General features: G+C 43.8%; 1 pseudogene across 1 annotated transcript in view; it reads right to left on the bottom strand.

Moving 5' to 3' along the window:
• LOC110530822 (receptor-type tyrosine-protein phosphatase mu-like) overlaps positions 1-5,000 on the bottom strand; it is a 583,690-nt pseudogene that overhangs the window by 275,130 nt on the left and 303,560 nt on the right. The window contains exons 11-12 of the transcript XR_016482710.1: positions 3,187-3,388; positions 1,642-1,744 (exon numbers count right to left, since the gene is read on the bottom strand). The product of XR_016482710.1 is annotated as a receptor-type tyrosine-protein phosphatase mu-like (transcript). The remainder of the gene's footprint in view (positions 1-1,641; positions 1,745-3,186; positions 3,389-5,000) is intronic.

Raw genomic sequence — 5,000 nt, 5'->3', positions numbered from 1 at the left:
TGAATTGGTCCACTCACACAGACAGCATCGTGAAGAAGGCGCAGCAGCGCCTCTTCAACCTCAGGAGGCTGAAGAAATTTGGCTTGTCACCAAAAGCACTCACAAACTTCTACAGATGCACAATCGAGAGCATCCTGGCGGGCTGTATCACCGCTTGGTATGGCAACTGCACCGCCCTCAACCGTAAGGCTCTCCAGAGGGTAGTGAGGTCTGCACAACGCATCACCGGGGGCAAACTACCTGCCCTCCAGGACACCTACACCACCCGATGTCACAGGAAGGCCATAAAGATCATCAAGGACATCAACCACCCGAGCCACTGCCTGTTCACCCCGCTATCATCCAGAAGGCGAGGTCAGTACAGGTGCATCAAAGCTGGGACCGAGAGACTGAAAAACAGCTTCTATCTCAAGGCCATCAGACTGTTAAACAGCCACCACTAACACTGAGTGGCTGCTGCCAACACACTGACACTGACTCAACTCCAGCCACTTTAATAATGGGAATTGATGGGAAATGATGTAAATATATCACTAGCCACTTTAAACAATGCTACCTTATATAAATGTTACTTACCCTACATTATTCATCTCATATGCATACGTATATACTGTACTCTATATCATCGACGGTATCCTTATGTAATACATGTATCACTAGCCACTTTATACTATACTATGCCACTTTGTTTACATACTCATCTCATTTGTACATACTGTACCCGATAACATCTACTGTATCTTGCCTATGCTGCTCTGTACCATCACTCATTCATATATCCTTATGTACATATTCTTTATCCCCTTACACTGTGTACAAGACAGTAGTTTTGGAATTGTTAGTTAGATTACTTGTTATTACTGCATTGTCGGAACTAGAAGCACAAGCATTTCGCTACACTCGCATTAACATCTGCTAACCATGTGTATGTGACAAATAAATTTGATTTGATTTGATTTGATTTGATCTCTGTGTCTCTCTCTGTGTCTCTCTCTGTGTCTCTCTCTGTGTCTGTCTCTCTCTCTGTGTCTCTCTCTCTCTGGATTGATTTGCATAGGGTGTATTAGCGTACAGTCAGTCTAACATTGTTGTGTATTAGAATATGGCAGTTTGTAAGACATCGATCAAACATCCCTCATTAACACCAGATGTCCTTCCTAACGAGAAAGAAGATACCAGAGAAAACGCTGTCTTGCATGATGCATCTGTGTCACCACAGTGTCCCTACCGCAGTGTCCCTACCGCAGCGTAACTTGTCTGATATTAACTAATGATTGACCCATCCAGCAGAGAGAGGGCCTGTGTTCCCCGTACCAGCCTGGTGGCTCGGTGTGAGTTGAACCCACTGAACCCAGACCCAGCGCGGTACATAGAAAGGACTTTGGAGGAAAGAGATTCTGAACCCTTTGTTCTCTGCTTTAAAAGGAAGAAGGTTCTTCTTCTCTTCTTCTTCAGGAGTACATCTACAAAACACATCTAGGTTCCTGGAACTTGGTGATGGCAGCGTATTACCGTGGCCGTTGTGTTCTCGTCATTACACGGTGCTAAGAGGACCCGTTTTGGTGTAGTCAAAGTGTGTGTGTGTGTGTGTGTGTGTGTGTGTGTGTGTGTGTGTGTGTGTGTGTGTGTGTACCATCCTACCTGACAGGTGCCCCTCGGCTCTGTGCAGGTTTCAGCAGGACAGTCACTGTGCTGTCTGTCTGGTTCAGAGATGTCTCCTGGTCATAGGCTGGCATGGATGGAGCTAGAAGGACAACACACACACATTAGTCTCCTCTAGATAGAAGGACAACACACACATCAGTCTCCTCTAGATCGAAGGACAACACACACATCAGTCTCCTCTAGATAGAAGGACAACACACACATCAGTCTCCTCTAGATAGAAGGACAACACACACATCAGTCTCCTCTAGATCGAAAGACAACACACACATCAGTCTCCTCTAGATCGAAGGACAACACACACATCAGTCTCCTCTAGATCGAAGGACAACACACACATCAGTCTCCTCTAGATCGAAGGACAACACACACATCAGTCTCCTCTAGATAGAAGGACAACACACACATCAGTCTCCTCTAGATCGAAGGACAACACACACATCAGTCTCCTCTAGATCGAAGGACAACACACACATCAGTCTCCTCTAGATCGAAGGACAACACACACATCAGTCTCCTCTAGATCGAAGGACAACACACACATCAGTCTCCTCTAGATCGAAGGAAAACACACACATCAGTCTCCTCTAGATCGAAGGACAACACACACATCAGTCTCCTCTAGATCGAAGGACAACACACACATCAGTCTCCTCTAGATCGAAGGACAACACACACATCAGTCTCCTCTAGATCGAAGGAAAACACACACATCAAGACTCCTTTACAAACATTAGAAACATTACCCTATGCCCACCGAGGGATTGGTGTGGAACATTTGCAAAAGCTATACGCACTATGGTGCAACATGTGATAATTGATTCAAATGCCAGAAGGCAAGGTGAAGGTACAAACATATTGCCTATACCTAATCAATCCTTTAAGAGCAACACCAGAACCAAGAGGATAGGGGTCTAGTGTTAGTGTCTAGGCTAGAGGATAGAGGTCTAGTTTTAGTGTCTAGGCTAGAGGATAGAGGGTCTAGTGTTAGTGTCTAGGCTAGAGGATAGAGGTCTAGTTTTAGTGTCTAGGCTAGAGGATAGGGGTCTAGTGTTAGTGTCTAGGCTAGAGGATAGAGGGTCTAGTGTTAGTGTCTAGGCTAGAGGATAAGGGGTATAGTGTTAGTGTCTAGGCTAGAGGATAGAGGGTCTAGTGTTAGTGTCTAGGCTAGAGGATAGAGGATAGGGGTGTAGTGTTAGTGACCAGGGATACATTTTAGACTGGTGAACAGTGTGATGACCGGGGGGCCATAGCCCTTGGATCTGTACTAGTGACTAGGAGGTAGGAGTTAGGGGCTAGGGCTAGGGACTGACCTGATATCTTGGTGGTGAACTGTGTGATGACCGGGGGGCCATAGCCCTTGGATCTGTACTAGTGACTAGGAGGTAGGAGTTAGGGGCTAGGGCTAGGGACTGACCTGATATCTTGGTGGTGAACTGTGTGATGACCGGGGGGCCATAGCCCTTGGATCTGTACTAGTGACTAGGAGGTAGGAGTTAGGGGCTAGGGCTAGGGACTGACCTGATATCTTGGTGGTGAACTGTGTGATGACTGGGGGGCCATAGCCCTTGGCGGTGGAGGCTCTGAGAGTGAAGGAGTAGGTAGATCCTGGGTAGAGACCCAGGAAGATGTGGCTGCTTTCGTTGACGTGGTTCAGGACTTTCCCACTCTGGTTGGATAGATCCAGCTCAGGATCAAAAGAGCTCACTGCCTTGAAGGAGATCTGAAAACAGACAGACAGACAGACAGACAGACAGACAGACAGACAGACAGACAGACAGACAGACATGATTATAACATGTACTTAAGCCTAGCAGGGCATAATGTGTTCCTCTCACGATAGTAACCTGCTAGTACAGGAAAATATGATCAACACAAGCGATCCTGCCAAGTGGTTCATGCCTCCTGCACAGTGCCGATGGGTGGCCAGTGGTAGGGCCATTGCGGACGCAGGTTTTTGCTCGAACCAAAACCCAACATGTTAACTCTCTGTAGTCTAGTTGTTTATCTAGTATCATCACCCAACACGTTAACTCTCTGTAGTCTAGTTGTTTATCTAGTATCATCACCCAACATGTTAACTCTCTGTAGTCTAGTTGTTTATCTAGTATCATCACCCAACACATTAACTCTCTGTAGTCTAGTTGTTTATCTAGTATCATCACTGTTAACTCTATGTAGTCTAGTTGTTTATTTTAGTATCATCACTGTTAACTCTCTGTAGTCTAGTTGTTTATCTAGTATCATCACCCAACACGTTAACTCTCTGTAGTCTAGTTGTTTATCTAGTATCATCACCCAACATGTTAACTCTCTGTAGTCTAGTTGTTTATCTAGTATCATCACTGTTAACTCTCTGTAGTCTAGTTGTTTATTTTAGTATCATCACTGTTAACTCTCTGTAGTCTAGTTGTTTATCTAGTATCATCACTGTTAACTCTCTGTAGTCTAGTTGTTTATCTAGTATCATCACTGTTAACTCTCTGTAGTCTAGTTGTTTATCTAGTATCATCACCCAACACGTTAACTCTCTGTAGTCTAGTTGTTTATCTAGTATCACTGTTAACTCTCTGTAGTCTAGTTGTTTATCTAGTATCATCACCCAACACGTTAACTCTCTGTAGTCTAGTTGTTTATCTAGTATCATCACCCAACACGTTAACTCTCCGTAGTCTAGTTGTTTATCTAGTATCATCACTGTTAACTCTCTGTAGTCCAGTTGTTTATCTAGTATCATCACTGTTAACTCTCTGTAGTCCAGTTGTTTATCTAGTATCATCACCCAACACGTTAACTCTCCGTAGTCTAGTTGTTTATCTAGTATCATCACCCAACATGTTAACTCTCTGTAGTCCAGTTGTTTATCTAGTATCATCACTGTTAACTCTCTGTAGTCCAGTTGTTTATCTAGCATCATCACTGTTAACTCTCTGTAGTCTAGTTGTTTATCTAGTATCACTGTTAACTCTCTGTAGTCTAGTTGTTTATCTAGTATCATCACCCAACACGTTAACTCTCTGTAGTCTAGTTGTTTATCTAGTATCACTGTTAACTCTCTGTAGTCCAGTTGATTATCTAGTATCATCACCCAACATGTTAACTCTCTGTAGTCTAGTTGTTTATCTAGTATCATCACCCAACACGTTAACTCTCTGTAGTCTAGTTGTTTATCTAGTATCATCACTGTTAACTCTCTGTAGTCTAGTTGTTTATTTTAGTATCATCACTGTTAACTCTCTGTAGTCTAGTTGTTTATCTAGTATCATCACCCAACACGTTAACTCTCTGTAGTCTAGTTGTTTATCTAGTATCATCACCCAACACGTTAACTCTCT

The sequence above is a fragment of the Oncorhynchus mykiss genome, chromosome 8 (genome assembly GCF_057628025.1).
Source record: "Oncorhynchus mykiss isolate SJ-2025 chromosome 8, ASM5762802v1, whole genome shotgun sequence".
NCBI lineage: Eukaryota > Metazoa > Chordata > Actinopteri > Salmoniformes > Salmonidae > Oncorhynchus > Oncorhynchus mykiss.
Note: the sequence above shows the minus strand (reverse complement) of the source record. Positions and strands in the feature narration are given on the sequence as shown.